This window comes from Aythya ferina, assembly GCF_964211825.1.
Source record: "Aythya ferina genome assembly, chromosome: 4".
Lineage (NCBI taxonomy): Eukaryota > Metazoa > Chordata > Aves > Anseriformes > Anatidae > Aythya > Aythya ferina.
Window position 1 is genome coordinate 25,715,317 of NC_140300.1, and position 21,956 is coordinate 25,737,272.

Here is a 21,956-nt window from a genome sequence, read left to right on the forward strand (position 1 = left end):
TTGCTTCATTTCCTCTTTTCCCACTGCTTTCAGCTCCCCTGTTTAGAGACTGTTCCTCAGAGTGCCATCTAGGTTTTTTTCAATGCCTGAGATGATTTATCAATAATTCTAACACCTTTCTTATACAGGGAGTACAGAAAAAAAAGAAGAAAAAAATAATAAAATCATACTAATGGGAGGAGAAAAAAAAAAAAAAAAAGAGGAAGGCACAACCAAAGCACCCAGAGGCTTTGGAAAAAAATCTGAAATAAAGCTAGACTTACAAAAATATGAATTTCTTGAAAATAGAATATATCTGAGAGAAAAATTAATCCAGAAAGCATCAGATAGATCCCAGCCAAGAGAGGCCCTCTCTGATATGCATGTGCCTAACCTTGTTTCCTGCAATCACATGTGCTATAAGTTTTAACAAAAATACACTCTTAATAAGCTTAGACAGAAAAGGAGGGTTGTCTAAATCCTTGAGTGTGAAAGAAATCTAATATCTTTATTTATAGGGCCTTTACTGCCTGGCAAATATATTCATTACTTCCTGATAATATACAGATAATATTTCAACTCTGAATGTACATTCTGCAAATTAAATGCAAGCATCAAAGAGTTGCTGGTTGCTGGTTGTTAGGGTGCTTGGCAAAAGAGTACTTGAGTAAAGTGCATGACATGTCAGTATGATTAAAATCACTTGCCCTTGAATCAGACAAAATATGGACTCACTGCTACAACCACTGCTCAATGAAAAGAGCCTGCAAGCAGACACTGATGTTGTCAGCATAAGGCTACTGCAACAGCTTATCCTCACTTTCAATAAGCAACACAGCATGGGCTCCCTGATTTCTGCATCTTGTATTTTCCATCTGGGAAGAAGGTGATGCTTTATACATCTCTGGGCAAGAAGCAGCATTGAGAAAGGTGGTAATGTGGTCTGTGTGTGCCAGCCAAGCAGTTCCATGATGGTGATGCAGGAAAAACTGGGTGGCACAGAATACCAGTCAGTACTGGGAGCCATGGTCATCTCCTAGGGGGAGACTAGGAGAAAGAAGCAAGTTCAGACCATGGTGGTACCAAGGGGTCAACCAGATTCAACAGACAGTGATGAGGAATCATCACTACTCAGAGGTTGTGTGAGTGGGGGTCTCAGCTGAGAGGTTCTGCAGCAGCAGAGGCTGATGGAAATTGTGGGGCTCCAGAGGGTGAAACAACCAAAGGAAATGGTCATGCACCCTCCATGACAGCAGTGCTGCTGGCAACCCCCACATTGTCTCACAATTCCCCAGACTAGTGGAATAATATTTCAGTAAATGAGTTATTAGGTTTAGTATAAATATTTCTATTGCACGCAATCACTTTTAAGGACTATTAAAACTGCCTTTTCACTTGCATAGAAAGATGGTTGTAGAAATTACTAGCTTCAAAGACAGGCAGCTCTGAAGTCTTCTTGCTAAGGGGCATCAGCTGGAACCTGAATAAAGGAGACCTCTAACAGCCATGAAGTATTCACTGACAGCTAAAATGTTTTGTGCTTCTCTTAATTTTCTCAGCAAAATTTCAGGACATTGAAGGATTTATACAAACCCTGGTTCCTTTGGCCTCAATCCTTGCAGTAGCTGCATGTCCTGCTCAACCAGACTACACCTTCAGGGGATCTCCTTTCACTTCTGAGGCAGTCCTCCCTTTCCAGGCTACACAGAATTTAGGGCCAGAATCAATAATATGATTAAGATATGAATAATTTATGTCCACCAGGACCATTCTTTGGTCTTTCACAGGAGTTTATGAGAATGATGGAACTGTTTCGTGAACTCAGCTCTCAGTTTTGTGGAGCCACTCTGCCACTTAGCAACAGCCAGAGTCACAAGGAAAACCTATTTTTACACAAACGCACGCAGTATGAGGAATAAAATGGATGAGCTAGAAATCCTGGCCCAGTCCCGCAACTACGACATCATCGGTATAAGCGAAACCTGGTGGGATGAGTCCTGTGACTGGGGTGTTGCGATACATGGTTACAGGCTCTTCAGGAGGGACAGGCAGGGTAGGCGAGGTGGTGGGGTGGCGATGTATGTGAAGCAGGGGCTGGACTGTGTGGAACTTCAGGTCGGCGATGGCAAAGTTGAGAGCCTCTGGGTAAGGATCAAGGGACGAACGAATAAAGGGGATGTCGTTGTGGGAGTCTATTACAGACCGCCTGGCCAGGACGATAGCGCCGATAAATTATTCTTTACAGAACTAAGAGAGGCCTCGAGATTAACTCCCCTTGTCCTTATGGGGGACTTCAACTTGCCGGACGTTAACTGAGAGTGCCACACGGCTGACACGAGCAAGTCCAGGAGGTTCATGAAGCACCTAGATGATAACTTCTTGGTGCAGGTGCTAACAGAGCCAACTAGGAAAGGTGCCCTCCTAGACCTGTTGCTAGAAAACAGAGAGGGTCTGGTGGGAGATGTGGTGATTGGTGGCCGCCTTGGTCATAGCGACCATGAAGTGGTTGAGTTCAAAATTTATGGTGACAGAAGGAAAAGTGCCACCAAAACCTCATCCCTAGATATGGGGAAAGCGGACTTCAGGCTGCTCAGGGAACTAGTCAGCAAGGTCCCCTGGGAAACTGCTCTTGAAGGCCTCGATGTCCACCAGTGCTGGTCACTCTTTAAGCGATGCCTCCTAGAAGCACAAGATCAGGCAATTCCTAAATATCGCAAGTCAGGCAGGCGGGGCAGGAGGCCGGCGTGGCTGACCAGGAATGTTCTAATGGAGATTAGGTGGAAACAGAGAGTGTTTCGCTACTGGAAGGAGGGCCAGGCGTCATGGAAAGAATACAGGGATGCTGTTCGTGTTTGTAGGGAGAAAGTTCGTGTGGCCAAAGCACAGCTAGAGTTGAAGCTGGCTGTGTCTGTGAGAGAAAATAAAAAGGGTTTTTTTAGATATGTAAATGGAAAAAGGAGAACTAAAGAATACATAGGGCCGCTCCTTGATAGGGAAGGTCTCCTCACAGACGATGACGTAGGCAAAGCAGAGACGCTTAATGCCTTCTTTGCCTCTGTCTTCAATGACGATGATGGGCTTCGGGACCCAGGGTGCCCTGAGCTGGAGGGCCGGGACGGTGGGGATGACAAACTCCCAACTGACCCTGAACGTGTGCGGGATTTGCTACTCCACCTGGATCCCTACAAGTCCATGGGTCCGGATGGGATTCATCCCTGGGTGCTGAAAGAGCTGGCGGATGTCATCGCGGAACCTCTCTCAATTATTTTTCAACGATCCTGGGAATTTGGAGAGGTCCCGGTAGACTGGAAGCTGGCAAATGTTGTGCCGATTTTCAAGAAGTGTCAGAAAGAAGACCCTAGCAATTACAGGCCTGTCAGTCTCACGTCAGTGCCTGGTAAAATCATGGAGAAGATGGTTCTCGGACTTATTGAGGCGCACCTGGGGGACAAAGCAGTCATTGGTCCCAGCCAGCATGGGTTTGTGAAGGGTAGGTCCTGCCTAACTAACCTGATTTCCTTTTATGATAAGATCACCCGTATGGTGGACCAAGGGAAACCAGCTGATGTGATTTTTTTGGACTTCAGCAAGGCTTTTGACACGGTTTCCCATAGGATCCTACTGGACAAAATGTCCACCATACAGCTAAATAAAAACATCATACGATGGGTGAGCAATTGGCTAACGGGCAGGGCCCAAAGGGTTATAGTAAATGGGGCTGCGTCAGGCTGGCGGGCGGTCACCAGTGGGGTCCCTCAAGGCTCCATTTTAGGGCCGGTACTTTTCAATATTTTTATAAACGATCTGGATGTAGGAATAGAGGGTATTTTGAGCAAGTTTGCTGATGACACCAAACTTGGAGGAGTTGTGGACTCAAATGAGGGCGTAAAGGCCTTACAGAGGGATCTGGACAGGTTGGAGAGCTGGGCGATCACCAACCGCATGAAGTTCAATAAGAGCAAGTGCCGGGTCCTGCACCTGGGACGGGGAAACCCTGGCTGCATGTACAGACTGGGCGATGAGACGCTGGAGAGCAGCCTAGAAGAGAGGGATCTGGGGGGTCGTGGTAGACAGCAAGTTGAATATGAGCCAGCAATGTGCCATGGCAGCCAGGAGGGCCAATCGTGTCCTGGGGTGCATCAAGCACGGCATCGCTAGTAGGTCAAGGGAGGTGATTGTCCCGCTCTACTCTGCGCTGGTGCGGCCTCACCTCGAGTACTGTGTGCAGTTCTGGGCACCACAGTATAAAAAGGACATGAAACTGTTGGAAAGTGTCCAGAGGAGGGCTACGAAGATGATGAAAGGCCTGGAGGGGAAGACGTACGAGGAACGGCTGAGGTCACTGGGCCTGTTCAGCCTGGAGAAGAGGAGGCTGAGGGGAGACCTCATCACAGTCTACAACTTCCTCGGAAGGGGGTGTCGAGAGACAGGAGACCTTTTCTCCATTAACACTAGTGACAGGACCCGCGGGAACGGGGTTAAGCTGAGGCAGGGGAAATTTAGGCTGGACGTCAGGAGGGGGTTCTTCACAGAGAGGGTGGTTGCACACTGGAACAGGCTCCCCAGGGAAGTGGTCACTGCACCGAGCCTGTCTGAATTTAAGAAGAGATTGGACTGTGAACTTAGGCACATGGTCTGAACTTTTGGGTAGACCTGTGCGGTGTCAAGAGTTGGACTTGATGATCCTTAAGGGTCCCTTCCAACTCAGGATATTCTATGATTCTATGATTCTATGATTCTATTTTTCTTTAACCATGTATCTCATCTATCTATGCTTTGTCAATCAAAAATTGATTCTGCAGGCAGGTCTTATCCCTCATTGATGTTGTAGAGGCTTTTGCCATGTTACTTTACTTCTCAATTTTTTCCCTTGAATTCAGTTCTAATATACCTAATAGCTCCTCTTATACAAAAGATATACTGGACTTGATCCCAAACACATTTCTATTGGATTTATAGCCATTTAAAGCCATTCATTGGCTTCTGTTGAATAAGTGTTGATTTACATTATCTTGAGTACAGCTTCACAAGCTATTATTCTAGACTTCAAGTAGCTCCTCTAAAATCGCTCTCATGTATTGTTACTAAGTTAACCTATAGCAGTAGTCAGTTTAGGCAACCTGACTCATGTTAACAACCTTTTTTTTTCCATCTATTTATTAACTCATCAAGGCTAAAAGCCAGGTTCCTCACTTGCTCTTTACATTTCAACCAATTCACATCCAGTAACCTGTAAAAATGAGATAACATGCTGTAAAGATAAAAGTGTACCAATGTGCACTTAACTGAAGGGCTGCATTATGGGGGTTCTGCATGTCATAGCTGCTGTGCTATAGAAGAAGACTCGAAATAGGCTCTGTAATTGATCTACACATCAAATGTTCTGAAAATGTAAAAGAGGGGCTTAGACTGTCAGTAGTTTGGCTAGCTCACAATCTATTGTCCCTGGTCTCATTTCATTAATGCACATGGTGACAGCAATGATGCTAAAACACATCTGCTGTTGATGTTAATAGATCTCTAAGAGAACTTTAACAAAATTCACAATTCATTGTTGGAAAGCTTTCTTGTCATATTTCTTTCTTGAGTATAGCACCACTAAAACAGTGTTTTAACACAGTAATGTCTGTTGGGTCATTTGTAGTGCCTATTTTCATACAAAACATGCCATTTCACCATCTCTGGCTGTTGCAGAAGTTCTCAGTGGTTAATAGAGGGGGAAAAGGTTGGAAAACTGTTCCAGTCTGCTGCAGGCTTTTAGGGAACAGATGTCAGTTAGACATTAAAAAAAATAAAAAATAAAAATAAATAAATAAATAAATAAACCTTGGCTCAACTGAGTTTACCTTACAGACATCCTAGTGCTATTTTAAAAAATAAACTAACAAACAAAAACTCTTGACTTCTGCTCCCCATCACATAGAATTAGTTTGTTGTTAAATTCATGCTTGATCTAACACTACTGAATTTAATAGTCTTACACCAGGGATGAATTTGGCCCTTCGTCTTTAAAGCAATCTTTCCCCTTGTGGGAAACAAAAACACCATATGGTGAGTCCTTGGCTTGATATCCATAGCTGAGCTTGCTGCCATTCCTTTCTGATTCTGTTGGTGGAAAAGGTTAATGCCTGCAGAGCTGGATCAGTCATTGCCAATCCTGCAACAATGGGGCTGAGAGAGAAGCTAATGGGGAGCTCCATGCATATAAGCCCTGCTGATAATTCTACAGGAGCTATCTCTTACACAAGCCAAGCTGTTTACACAGTGACACAGAGCTGAGCCCCATGGGGAATCAAAACAATCCTTTTCTTAAAACTGTTCAGCTCTTTCTGTGGTTGAGTCTATGAGACATTCCTTCTCATAAGTGCTCAGAAGAGAAGCAATGCCTGTAAAGGCTCCCCTCCACACCATCTCAACAGCAGACCTTTGCTGTAGGGTATGGTGACCAGTGAAGTGCTTTTGTCATAGTGCACGGCATGTATTCACAAAAAAACTGAGGATCTTCACCCAAAAAATCTCCTCTCCGTGCTGAACCTGTAAGCAAGGAAGTTGTAGTTACCCACTTTTCACATCCATCCTCATACAGCAATTTCCCATTTGCCTACTGGGAACAAGATCCTTACTTTGCATGAAATCACCCAGGTGAATAGTCTCTACACTTCCTGTGAACATTCACACTAAAAATAATTCAGAAGAAGTTCTTGTATGCATACATAACTTAGAGAATAGCACAGTACTGACGTAGTCCTCTCAGCAGCACAACCACTGAAATTCATGGTCTGAAGAGTTTTTGCTTCACACAGGTGAAAACCTGTGAAAAGCAGGCAGTGCGATGCTGTGCAAGTCCTTTTGCAAACCAGATGGATTTGTCAGTACGACCACATCAGTTTCTACAAAGCCTCTCTACTATTTTCCTCTCAAACACCATACCCAGTGCAAACATTTTGCTGTGAAGCAGAGATGCAGTTTTGCTTTTTGCCACCTGCCTTGAAGCAGGATTAGCCCCTGGTTGGTCAGTCATGCCAATCTTTGATCAGCTGTTTGTCTCTTTCTTTCTCAAGGCTGTCTCCAATTTCTCTGCTGAGTTGCATGTGGAAAAAATGTTTTCAGATAAGAAGTGTCAGCTTAATTTCAGCTCTCTTTATGAAGCTGTTTTAACAGTCCAGAAAGCTTCCCCTGCTGGCTCTCAAAAATACTAAATCCAGATTGCTTTGTATTTCAGAATGTTTTTGTATCTAAAGAAAGATTAAAATACCACTATATAAAAGAATGCCCCTTCTTATTCAAAGTTTTAGCAAGTACTGAATTTATTTTGCAAATAAATTAATTAGACTTTCAGTTGGAAAACAATCCTTTAGGAAATTTTCATGCTGTTTCAAATTATGCTCTTGTCCCAGCAGAGTTAAGAAACAAAGATAGCTCTTGAAACTTCCTGTATCATTAAAATTCACAGAGCATTTATGGCAAAAGAATCATTAAAATATATATTTCAATGTTACTGCTTTGTTGTTCTTTTTTTTTTTTTTCTCTTGCTTTTAATAATTAATGTTTGTTTGTTGTTGTTGTTGTTTTTTGTTGTTGTTGTTCCTGCTGAACAAGTCGATGCACTTGCAGCATTCTTGCACCTGCACAGAAGAAAATTCACGCAGGACAGCTCAGTTCTGAAGATACAACCTGCCCTGGGTCCCTCCTCAGTTAAAGAGGAGAGAGGAAAACTTATCTGGAGAGCAAAGCTAGAATAGGCGTCAACTTCAAGTGTTATAAATCCTCTCCAGAAGGAACTCCCTCTGCCAGCTGAGTACAGGACAGGTGGTTAAAATCTCCAGTGCTACAGCTAGGCTTGTGGATATCCTCCTCTTCTGTCTTTTTACTGAATAAACATTTACTTTCTGTTTCACAGGATTTCTGCCTTACTGGGTGTAATGAAGGGAAGAACAGCCTGTGTCAGTATTTATTTACTTTTCCTGGCAGCCTTGCTGTCAACAAATATGCTTTATTTACTGCCAACTGTTTAGACCCTGCTCTGAGGGCAGAAAGCACATCATTTTCCAGTCTACCTGTGAGTAGAGTGTGGTATTATTCTTTTTTTACTAATCAGGTCATGAATGGCAGTGAGATTTTGGTCGTGAAAGAAAAGAAAACAAAACTATAAACATATTGAGCCATACATGAGCAGAGATTGAATGTTCATAATAGAGCTTTTCTGACTGGAGTAGCTGGTAGGGCTACATGGCTTTTACTCTCTATGAACCAATACTAGTGAAGTGTGAGATTGACACCTTAGCAAAAAATTTGCAAGCTTTGATAACTGCCTTCAGACTATGTAGGTCTATTTATGTAATTGGTGGATGTTTTCAGCAGAAATATGAAAAACACCAAGACTTTTTGGAAAGGTTAAAAAGTTGGTCATATTTTGGTAAGCATTCAATGAAACATCTATTTTCCTGAGCCAAAAGTAGTGGTAAAGTGAAACTCTAGTTCCAAAGCCTCTTGTTCTCAGTGTGATGCAAACAAACTGATTATTAGCCCTTGCTGTCATGCTGTCATTGTTGGAACAGACAAAACAATTTTCTAAGGGAAACTTTAAAAAAAAAAAAAAAAATTACCAAAAGATATTCTGTCTGAAGTGAACTTGCTGACATGGGAAATTTTAGCTGCAACAGCCAAAATTTCTCAAAGTGATAGGTAATTGAATACAGCTTCTTATAAATAAAGTGTTAGGTGGCAGCCTAACATTATACTTACATTCTTACTAGCTCCATTTGTAATGTGCCATTTGCTACATAACACCATTCCCATCACTACAGTAATGTATAAGAAAAATATTACTTGATTTTCATTATCTTTTCACAATAATAAATAAAATGATTTAGTTATTAAGTTTTGCAAATCTTTCACAGCAAAAATGTTGGTGATTTCTGGGTATTCCTATCTAGCTCTTATTGACTACGTCATAACATCACTGGGGACTGAAATCAATAGCATCTCTAGTCATGATAACATTTTAAGTTGTGATGGTTATTTGTCATTTTTGGTATTAAATATCTAGGGTTTTTCCACTTTTTTTCTCCTTTGATTTTCAACATACTATTGTGTCTGCACCAACGCAGAAAATTTGCATTAGCAGAATAAAACAGACTATTCTTTTTAAGATAACTATTTTGCTGGTTCAGCATAAAACTATTTCCTCTGTCTCTTGACTGCTGCAACTCATATGAAGATTATGAGTCACCAATGAGCACAGGGATCTTTGTAGACTAAGAATAAGAAATTAGATTTATGAGAGCTTTTGCATTTGATGGTGGAGTCTGCTTTAAAACTGGAAACATTGTGAAAGCCTTCATATAACTATTGTAATGTAATTATGGCTAATAGAGAAAGTTTAAAGGGTTATTTAAGTAGAACAGATGAAATAGCAAGATCTATAAACCCTATTTACCAGAGGAAGTAGCTGTTTAGCCCAAAGGGCTCCTTATTGCATTTCTTATCCAGACATAAGAAGACCAGGTTTGGAATTAAGCAATGCAGAGTAGATATCCTTGGAGAAGCCCTGAGGTGTTTAGTTTTAATCCTCTTTCTTTCACAAATGCATACTGGCATCCCCAGAATCTGTGGGAGCACAGTCTGGGGCTTTCCCTCTGACTGAAGAAACTGTGGAGTAATCAACCAAATACTCCACTGAGCTCCTACCCATCTGCCATACGGCACAATTTAATAAAGTGCATTTTTTGGAGTCCCCAGACAAAATTCGCACATCTGTTAATGGCATTAGCCACCTGGGTTTGAAAGAATATTTCAAAAGCATTTTTAAAAATATATTAAATGTGTTTCAAGAAAGTGTATTTCTTTGAAATTATCTATCAGGAAAATGCATTCTCCAATGGTGAATATATAAGAATTACAACTCATTTTACTCACTTTCAGCTGGTCTCAAGCAATACAATGATTCCTGGGAATCATGAGCACTGATATTTATAAGCTGCAGGAAATGGATCTAGACAGTATCTGTTTTTCCTGCCATGGTAATATCTCCTCCGATATACAGAAAAGATTTCCAACTGCACAGGCTTTCACTGCATTATGATTTGTTAGTCCTTTTAAGGAGCCTCAAGTTCAGTAGTATTTACTGTTGGAGGGTAGAGCTTGCTCATGATGGGAACATCAGGAAATTCACATTACATGAGCTCTAGCTTTTTCATTTTGTGGCTGGGGCTAAGCAGACTACATCCATATTCATTTTCTTATAAATGGGCCTCTGGACCTGTTCTTTTTTAATGGTTAAAATACCTGAGAAGAAAGAGATCTCTTTTACTGGGAAAGCACAAAGCAGTGATGTATGTTAATTTATCCTAGACAAGTGTTTTGTCCTGTTTGATTTATATTTCAAACTTCCTCCGTTTAAGGGGACTTCCTCCATCAAGGGGACTGGTAGAAATATTTATAAAGAAATAAGAAAAAGATCAAATGGAAGCAAAAGGAGACCTGAAAACTTAAGAAATAAAGACCAAGACAAAGTAAGTTTAACACATGTAAAAGATCTTCTAGAATACTTAACTGCTTCTAACTTAATCATACCTAAACCAGTTAGAAGGGGCTTAAATCAATTAGCAAATGTAACTTTCTTGTAAATTCATAGATTTTTTAAGATATAAGAGATTTGATATCAGATATACTATCTGACCTGTACAATACAGTCCATAAGCCATCTATTGACTTCAATAAAGTATATTTGAGTAAAGGTTATATTTTGGTAAATCATTCTGTCTTGATTTTAAGACCAAAAAAAAAAAAAAAAAACATTTTCTTACCATTTTCTTTGTTGATTTCTTCCAAATGTCACTCAAATGTCACTTTGTGTCACTCACAAAACAAAATAAAGCAAATATCTTTTTAACTTGGATTTGTCTGACTGTAACTTTCAGATACTGAATATTGCTAATCTCCTTTCTCTCTTTCAATGTCATTCCTGTCCAGACTACAGGACACATGACAGTAGGCATGACTATTATTCTTTGTCCCTAGGTGTAAGCTCTTAGATTTGACAGTATTAAAATAACTTCATTTAGTTTAAAGGGTCCCAACTTAAAAGAGATTACTCTGTATGCTTGCCACATGCTCACCAGTACTCACAGTTGCGTCTGTTTCTTTTGCAAGTTGTATATCTGTTTCCAAACTGTTAAAACACTAAAACAATTAGGAGGTAAAATATAAGAGAGAAAATTCATCTTACACAGAAGCTTGATTTTGTTTTATACCCTACAGCTGCAGAAAGAGACTATTTTGTAAAGCAATCAAGCAAAGTCGTAGATTTGATGGGAATCTTGCAATGGAGTAAAAACATGCTAAAATAAGAAAAGCCACATTTGACAATGAAAACATTCAGTCATGAAGGTTCAGATGAGGGAGAAAGGAGAAAGCAGGACAGAGAGAAACCATTGAAAGGAGACTTATATTCTAAATGTATTCTTAAAAGTATTATCTGATTATTGATAAATAAAACATTTAACTTAAAAAATACTGGAATTACATTATTTTGTTATTTTGGATGACAAAAATTACTGAAATTTCAACACTATAGCCTGGGGAATCTCTCTGTGGTTTGTCACTTATGACCAATCATAGAATCACAGAATGTTTGGAGGTTCAAAGGGACTTTAAAGAGCATCTAGTTCCCTCTGCCCCTCACCCCTGCCTCTCTAAACAGGGACACCTTCTGCTAGATCAGGTTGGTCCAAGCCCCATCCAACCTGGCCTTGAACAATTACAGGGACGGTGCATCCACAACTCCATGAAACCTGTTCCAGTGCCTTACAACCCTCAGAGTAAAGATTTTTTTTCCTTATATCTAATCTAAATCTACATTCTTTTAGTTTAATGCCCTTACCCCTTGTCCTACCACTGTACTCCCTGGTAGTCTTTCTCCATCTTTTCTGTGGGCCTCCTTTAGGTACTGGAAGGCTGTTATAGGATCTCCCCAGAGCCTTCTCTTCTCCAGCCTGAACAACCCTGGGTCTCTCAGTCTGTCTTCATACGAGAGATGCTTCAGCCCTCTGATCATCTTCATGGTTCTCCTCCGGATTTGCTCTATGTCCATGTCCACATCTTTCTTATGCTGGGGGACCCAGAGCTGGATGCAGTATGCTATATGGGGTCTCATGAGAGTGAAACAGAAAGGGAGAATTACCTCTTTTGACCTGCTGGTCACACTTTTCATAGAATCATAGAATCAGTAACACCAGAAATGGTCTTCAAGATCATCTGGTCTAACCATACCCCTACCACCAATATCACCCACTAAACCATGTCCCTAAGCACCATGTCTAACCTTTCCTTAAACACCCCCAGGGATGGTGACTCCACCATCTCCCTGCAGCCCAGGATACAGTTGGCTTTCTGGGCTGCAAGTACACTTTGCTGGCTCATGTTGAGCTTCTCATCCACCAACACCCCAAAGCCTCTCTCTGCAGGGCTGTTCTCAAGCCCTTCACTCATGATGCATGATGCCTTCTAATAGGACAGAGGTTGTCCTAATGAAATTACCAGAGAATTAGCCAAGTTTGTTTCCTAAAACAAACAAACAAACAAAAGAAACCTGCTTGTTTACTTACACTTAGTAAGTATACATTTAGTAGATGTACACTGTATAGCTTTTACATACAACAGTACTGCACATGGATGTAGATTACAGTACAGTGTCTTTTAGCTTTTGAATTTGCAGTATATAGTTTGCTACTCTTCATATATTTTATTAAGCAATAGTATTTTGTTTCTGAGGGATTAACAAGATGCAATGATTCCCTATTCTTTCTTTAGTTCATTAAATGTGAAGAAATAACAAGGTGTTTCCACTCAGTTTTATTGAAATATTATTTTCTTGGGTAGTTATCTGGGGAAGTTAAATTTTATCTTTATTACATACAGTACACCATTTCCACAAGGGGTAAATGACTATTAATAGCAGACCTTCCACATTTAATGAGCACCTGCTATGCGGAGTGGGTCAGTGTTTTTGATAAAACATTATGAAACGCTTATTATAATTAGTGTAATTAGGTCTTTCAAATAGCTGCCCTATCTGTAGAAAATCAGATTCTCAAACTTACTTTGCAGGTGGTTATAATACCCACTGACTTAGACAAGTTTCCGACTGTTCAGGCAACATTTATTAAGTCCTCATTTTTATTTATTTATTTATTTATTTTTATTAATTTTTTTTTTTTTCAGGAGAAGTGCTTAGCAGTCTTGGGTTTACACGGCAAGGTTTTGGTAGCAGGGGGCTGGAGGGGGCTGCAGGGGTAGCTTCTGGGAGAAGAAGAGTGAGTGCTGCCCCATGTTAGATAAGGGCCAGTTTCAGCCAGCTCCAGAAGGGACCAGCTGATGGCCAGAGTCGATCCAATAAGCTATGTTGTTTGTGCCTCTGTGAGAGCATATTTAAGAAAGGGGTAAACGAAATGCTGCACAACAGTGACTGGTATACCAAGGAAGTAAGAACCGGCCCTGCAGACCCCAATGTCAGTACAGAAGGCAGGCAGGAGGTGCTCTAGGCACAGAGCAGAAGTTCCCATGTGGCCTGTTGTCCTGATTTCAGTTAGGACAGAGTTAATTTTCTTCCTAGTAGCTGGTAGAATGCTATGTTTTGGCTTAGGATGAGAAGAGTGCTGGTAACACGCTGATGTTTTAATTGTTGTAGAGCAGTGCTTACACCAAGCCAAGGACGTCTCAGTGTCTCACTCTGTCCTGCCAACGTGCAGGCTAGGAGGGGATGGACCTAGGACAGCTGACCCAAACTAGCCAAAGGGGTATTCCATACTATCTGACGTCATGCTAAACAATATATAGGGGTGGCTAGCTGGGGTGAGGGGCCTGGACTGCTCGGGGTTAGGCTGGGCATCGGTCAGCGGGTAGTGAACAATTGCATCGTGCATCGCTTGTTTCGTACACATTATTAGTAGTAGTACTATTATCTTCATTATTGTGATTATTATTGTTGTTATTATTATTGTCCTGTCTTAATAAACTGTCTATCTCAACTCAGGCTTCACTTTCCCATTTCTCTCCCCCATCCCAGAGAGGGAAGGGGAAGAGTGAGCGAACGGCTGTGTGGTGTTTAGCTGCCAGCTGGGTTAAACCACGACACCTGTGGAGAGGTCCCTGGTGGAGCAGGTTGTCCCCCTGCAGCCCATGGGTCCCACTTGGAGCAGATCTCCATGCTGCAGCCTGTGGAGGAGCCCCCGGTGGAGCAGGTGGATGTGGCCTGGAGGAGGCTGTGGCCCATGGAGAGGAGCCCATGCAGGAGCAGGGGGTCTGGGGGGAGCTTCTGCCCATGGGGGACCTGTGCTGGAGCAGTTTGCTCCTGATGGATGGGCTTTGTGACATGGGCCCATGTTGGAACAGTTCTTGAAGAGCTGCTGCCTGTGGGAAGCCTCCACAGGATCAGCTCAGGAAGGATGGCATCCCATGTTAGAGCAGGGGCAGAGAATGACCACAAAGGAGTGGTGGAGATTAAGTGCTATAGACTGACCCCATCCCCATTCCCTGTTCCTGTGAGCCACTTGAGGGGAGGACTTAGAAGAGGGAGGATGGCGGGAAGGTCCTTGTAGTTTGCTTAGTTTCTCACTGCCCTAGTTTGTTAGTAATAAGTAATAACTTACAGTAATCTTCCTGTGCTGTGTCTGTTTTGCCTGTGATGATAATTGCTGAGTGATCTCCCTGTCCTCAAACCCTGAGCCCTTTCCATCATGCTTTTTTCCCCTTTTCTATTGAGGAGGGGGAGTGAAAGAGTAGTTGTGGTGGAGCGCAGCTGCTCACCTGAGTAAAACCACCACAGGTAGTTAGAACCATACAGAAATGTTCATACTTGATTAGGCAAATTGCCTGTTTAGACTTGACAACGGCTTATGCTCTATAAATCACAGAATCACAGAATCACAGCATCGTCTAGGTTGGAAGAGACCTTCAAGATCACCGAGTCCAACCTCTGACCTAACACTAACAGTCCCCACTAAACCATATCACTAAGCTCTACATCTAAATGTCTTTTAAAGACACCCAGGGATGGAGACAACCACTTCCCTGGGCAGCCTATTCCAATGCCTAACAGCCCTTTCAGTAAATACGTTCTTCCTAATATCCAACCTAAACCTCCCCAGGTGCAACTTTAGTCCATTCCCCCTTGTCCTGTCATCAGGCATGTGGGAGAATAGACCAACCTCCACCTGGCTACAGCCTCCTTTAAGGTACCTATAGAGAGCAATAAGGTTGCCCCTTATTGCAGTCCTTACAGAGAAAGGACAAAGGTTAAATCAAAGGGAGATGCAAGAGATTGCCTACTAGAGAACTAACAAAATTTGGCTTTGAAAATTTCTCTTTTATATTCCTCATCTGGATGCAATGCAAGCATGTGCATAATTTCTAAAACATATTTTAGAAAGTTAAGGTCTCTGTTTACTTTTTGTATGTGAAAAGGCTGTGTTCAATATTGCATTAATTGGTCCAGCACTGGACCATGCTTCTTTTTACATGTTTTCAGGCTTCTGTAATTATACAAGGCCACTGAACTACTCTCTGTTGCTTTCCCACTCAATTTTTAGCCTGTCTCATTTATTTAGAATATCACTTCTGCACAGAACACAGCAGAAAGATCATTTATATGTAAACTACATCTCAATATAGTAAAAATAATTAACAATATAATCCCTTTCAAGTTGCATAACAAAATTAGATGACTAAGATTATGACATTTATTAATTTATGACAGTTGTTTGCATCAGTATTGGTTACTTTTATGCAAAACCTTTGATTTTGTCAAAATTGTTGTGGTTTTGGTGGTTTTTGTTGTTGTTTGTTTGCTTGTTCGTTTTCTTTAAACTTTGTCAACATATGCCAAAATGTCTCTGGTAAGAAGTCAATGTTACACCAATCTGAAATGATTTACTTTATTTCCGAAATATTAAAATATTCTTTGAAATGTTCAACTCAAACATTTCAAATAGGAATTTTTAAACTATTAATTATGCAGAAAATGTACATTTTTCTTTTGAAATGCTCTTCAGTAATGACTTCTGAGAACTGGCCTTCTGTATGTATTTGTGGAACTACAATAAAAGTTTTAATAAAATACTTATTTTTCATAAAATAACATCCTGGGAATGTAACTGTGGCCCCATAACAATCACAAAATATTTTCACCTGAATACTGGTTAATTATCTTATGAAGCAGATTAAATTACCTTAAATTTCAAGTTAAGGTTACTGTACATTTCCTCAAAGAAGAAAACTTTTTAGAATTTAGTGAATGAATTATCTGAGAGTTATTTAAACATTATTTACTGCAACCATATTGTCTTCTAGTTTCATGATCTGCTCCTGTTGCTTCTTTTAAAATTCTTTTTAAACCAGTTATAGCTTTTTAAATAGCTCAAATTGTTGTAAATAAATAACTGTTCTATTTCTGAAAAATGTTTGTTATACCTACCGGTTTACATTGTATTAAGAGTCTTTCTCATTTTCTAACCTCGCTTTTTCTCATTTTTGTTTGAACTGGAAAAAGCACACAGATAGTTTTGCACAGAGTATGATACATAAAGCTGTTTGACTGCTATGGGCAAACTGATCATTAACTCTGAAATTCAGTTTTACTAACTTTTTCACACACATTATGCAAGGTTATTTCCAGATTTGGCAAATATTTCCATCATGAGAAAATACTGGTGCAGAATGAACACATGGAATGTTTTCAACACAAATGTTGAAAATGTGTTAGTAAATATGACGGATTTTCTGCCTTATACTTGCAAAGAATTCACTCAACTTCAAAAGCATAAACCCTTGAACATTATTTTTTTTTTTAATAGTAGAACATTAGAGTTCATTCTTCTGTCTTTTTCTGTTCATAGTTTGACTAAAGAAGACCAAAATCTGAATGAAAAAGTGTTTGTAGTGTTTTGGTTTTTTTTTTATAGTATTATGCACGTAGACTTTTTGCATATGTCAGCTATATCTGCATGACATTGAGAATTATTTTTCCTTTCACATATTCTGGTTTAGGAAAAACAATCATTTTAACAGGGTCAAAAAACACTGATGCCAGCTCAGACTGAATCATTAAATTTACAATTTTGGGAAATCAGTTCTGTTTTGAAATTTAAAAAAAAAAAAAATCTAGGAATTCCATCTTTTATGTCTCTTGGGCTCAAAGTACAGTAAATGAAGCAAATTTATCCCCCCTATGCTTTCCTAAATCTGAATTATCATCTGTAAAATTCTGGTTAAGATGTTTCATATACTGCAGGTCTTTGACTTCGAAAAAAGCAAATAAACAAAGTGCTTTGATCAAAGACTCGTCTTGAAAAGAAGATGCAGTTTATTTGGAGGTTAATAATCCTGGAGTGCTTCAATACTTTAGAACTGCTACATTAAAGTTGTCAAAATGTTTTCAATTTCAGAAGCCACAATTTCAGAGAAGCTGCTCTTATTGTCATAATGGTCTGTGACCTAGTTTCAAAAAGGTTTCTTCCTTCCTTCCTTCCTTCCTTCCTTCCTTCCTTCCTTCCTTCCTTCCTTCCTTCCTTCCTTCCTTCCTTCCTTCCTTCCTTCCTTCCTTCCTTCCTTCCTTCCTTCCTTCCTTCCTTCCTTCCTTCCTTCCTTCCTTCCTTCCTTCCTTCCTTCCTTCCTTTTTGTTCCCTCCTTCCCTCCTTCCTTTTCTTCCCTCTCCCTCTCCCTCTCCCTCTCCCTCTCCCTCTCCCTCTCCCTCTCCCTCTCCCTCTCCCTCTCCCTCTCCCTCTCCCTCTCCCTCTCCCTCTCCCTCTCCCTCTCCCTCTCCCTCTCCCATCTCACTTCTTTGACTGGCAAATGTTGGCCAATACAGGTAACTCTGGTTTTTGATGTCTGTGACCTCGGGCAGAGGAATCTGACCTCTGACTAACAGGAATCTGTGACACAGTGACACAAACAGGGTAAAAATGGAATATGTTATATACTTATTGTCTACAGCTGTATTTTGTGACAAGTAATATGACCATCAATGAAACACAAGTACATTTTCTTCCTCAGTTCTTTCCTGGTTTTAACCCAGCCTGGAGCAACCCTGAGAATATACTTCCATGTGCATTTAAATGGGATAGCTACACTAAATTTAAAGTTCCTCTAAGCCTAACAGCTTCACACACAAAATCCCGAAGCAGGAGAGAAAGTTGTTCCAGATTTCAAGGATCCAAAATATACTTTTTCTTTCAAATAAATGGTTCAGAAATGGATTATTTTTTCAGGCATCGAAAACAGCATTAGAGATTGCTTTTATACACTATTTTCAAGTTACACCTGCTCACCATGAGGCAAGATGTCAGGAAATAATGAAGCAACATTATACATATTGAAGTTGCAAGACGGGACATCAGGATCAGATCAAAGGTCTCTGAAGGATGAAACTTAGAAACAAATGAGTTTCTGACACTGAAGAGTGAATGGTTTGTCTTTGAAACACTTTCTGCAGTCACTGGAGCATGCTTAACGGTTTCTACATTTCATGTGTTTTTTTTTTTTCTTCTTTTTTTGTTTTCTTTTTTTTTTTTTTAAGCATCTGGTATGACAGAATCAGGTATTACAATTAAACATAGATCTCAGTTCAGCTACAGCTATATATTTACTGCAAAGGAAAAACATACTACAGTGGTATCCTGATCACAGGTGAACCCATGACTTTAGTTATTTGATACATTTATTGACCTTGGTATGTGTGCCAGCATGTAATTTTTGAAAGCTGTCTGGACAAAACTTTTGAAAGAATGCCCTTTCAAATATTAGTCTCTGTAAACTTAGGTACTAGAGTTGAGGAAAACAATGCACTGCAGTGATCTAGTTCACCAAACTCAGTGGAGATTTGACGATGTACTTCAGGTGAGGACTTGAACCAATAAATGTGCTTCAAAAGTTTGAACACAGTTGAACTGCAAGCCCAACCCACCACAGTCAGCGCTCCTTTTATTTCAGATGTCTATTTTCTTCAGTTACTGTAGTGCTGAACTCCACTAGACGTATCCCTCTCTTCAGTTACTTCTTTTCTGAGATGTCCCAAGATTACAGAGGAAAACTTGAAAAGGTGTCTCTTTTCACTCTGTATTAATTCATTGAAATCCTACTTATATTTAAGTAGGTATATGAAGCTAGTCAATTAGCTTTTTCAATGTTCTTAAATAATTTTTCACCAGAAGCATTAATACCTATAGCATGGAAAATTGCTTTCCAAATCCACAGAGTGCTGAAAGTCTTTGGAAAATAAGATATAATGCTGATTATTAGAAAAGAGAATACAGAGATGAGCTGATTTCTTTACTGAAAAATCAGGCCTGCAAGTCAAAGTGAATTTAAATAATTGTTTTTCAATTTAAAACAGGCTTGCAAGAGAGACTATTGTTTCCTTTGACATAGTAAAACAATTTTGAGAACAAGCAATCTTATTTGAAATGACTGTGTAGGTGTCATGCTTAGCTAATCATGAAATGTCATTTTCCAAATATTAATGTATTCCTCTTCGAATGTGAAGCAAAGTAATGTACTTTGTAAATGAGATCACTATTCTTTAAGTCTAGAGAAATACGATTCACTGGCTGCATCGTAATGTCATTTCTTGTCTTCTGATAATAAAAGCTGTCATTCTTTCTCCTTTATAGTGTTTGAAGGCTGAGGACTGATATAATGAACAAACAATAAAAAACACAATCAACCCCCATGAACAAACAATAAAAAACACAATCAACCTCCACAAACAAACAAAACCATTGCAAAGAAAGAACAAAGCCTTAGTAGCAGATTATAGAAATGTAAATGCAACAGCAGAACTGAACTTCCAAGACATGGTACACATCCTAGGAAATTATTCTGGTATTCAAATCTTATCAAAGTCAATGGGATCTGGGGATTTGTAGCGCTCCTCATGGAAGATCAGAAGCCTGGAAGGTCACATTGTATCTTCAGTCAGGTTTTAAAGCAAACAAAATGCAAAGATTCTCAACCTGTTGAATATATCTAATTAAACTGCACAGCCCTTCTTATTGCACTAAAGTTTCTTCTACAGCAGAGTTACAGATGGATTGTCAGTTCAAAAGAAAAAAAAATCCCCACAACTGAGATATACAGTCCCATGCAATAATACTTTGATTTTGCACTTTAATCAAATTTGCTATTATCTTCTGTCTGTGAAGTCTCTTCATAAGTGTAAAATACACATTTTCACCATAATTTAAAGATTAGTGAATGTGAAATCCTGGAATACAATAGCTAAAACCTCTCAGTCTTCATTTAGTTTACTTTCTGAAGCAGTTATTTATGTGACAATGTCAATCCTTCAGTAATTCATGCATGAACTTGTCATAAAAAATATTTCCACTTCTCAGTAGTAATGTGAATTTTTTGACATACATATTGGTGATAGACTGAATCTATAAACTATTTGAAAAAGTTTTAGAGTGTTGAAAAATAAGGAAATGTTTCCACACTAGCAAACTGCTTAGTGTAACCATCTCATAAACAAAGAGCTCCAAAGCACACATTAATTTTGCTAGGTTCATTTCATATCTATTTTATCCTGTTTGCACTTTTGTGCAGTAAATTACACTGCCAAAGCATGTTATATTTCACTGCTTTTAGCTCTTAGGATGAGATAAGAGAACAACTATATTTTCTTAGAAATGATAGACAGATGATATTTCCTGACCAATGTAACAAGCGACTATGGAGTAACTAACAATAAAGATGGGCCAAAATTTATTTTCATTGTGGTCTGGAAATATTATTTATAATGACAAACTTCACAGTAATACCCAGCATACAAAGTGTGCTCGCTCAGGCAAAAAGCAAGGAGTGTGTATTTAAAATGCCTTAATCCCTTACTTGCTTAATAAGTCAAATTTTGTTATTATGCTCTGCCTAAATAAATTCAGTTTAATGCTGTTGGCCAGACTTAGAGTCACTCCTGAATTATTGAAGAACCTCATGGATATTCTTTTCATCTAGCAAAGTTAGAGTTAGTCCAACTAAAAACAAACTCTACATTGACAGTCACTAGCAACTGAGAAGACTAATGGATCTCACTCTGAATTTTTTGTTAACAAGAATTGAGTGAACAGTCAAAAAAGCAATCATTGCAAGTGAACTCTGAGACATTGACAGGATCAATACACATCACCACCATGTCAGCCAACATAATGCCTACAACCTGTCATTTTCATTAACTTTTCATACACGTTTTTATATACAGACAAGAGAAATGTTGAGAATTTAATAAAGGCATATTAAACATTCTTCAGAGTCACCCTTTTACCTTTTCTTTCTAAACATTTTTTAAGTTCCTGGAAAATTCCCTTGGGCTTTCCTGTAGTTTTTGTTATACTTAGTGAAAACAGCAGTATTCTAGTAAAGTTTCTCATTTTTAACAGCTATTTCTGTTTATTAGACAAAATATCTTCACTTGCCTATTGTTTATGTTTGTATTCTAGCTTCCCTTACAAAAATGCTTGTATTTCCTGATAAAGAATGCAGCTGTGCTGTCATTCATTTTAAACCCTTCCTTTCATTTCTATAAGTCCACACTAGCAGTGTATGCGCTGTCATTTATCTTTACACATGAGGACAGCAAGAGGATCTATTTGTATCTCTTGAAGGATAATGTTTACCTTGAAACAGGCTTATCTTCCATCCAGACAGTAAACTTAGGAAATTAGGATGTCTACATGTCTAGTTAGCACTGTTGTTATTCCACATTATTTTTAAGGAAAAGATATTCTAAAGGCTGTTTTCATTTAAAAACATTTCTGCAACGTCTTCCAATATGTCTCCTACTTTTTGCTATATGTCAAATAAATAACTGCAAAAATAGATATATACTTCTAGGTACTTGGAATGAGTCTATCAATGTTAAGGCAAGAAACACTTTCTCTGCAACTTTCACATCACCTTGGCCAAAAAGTGCAAATGAAAAATAT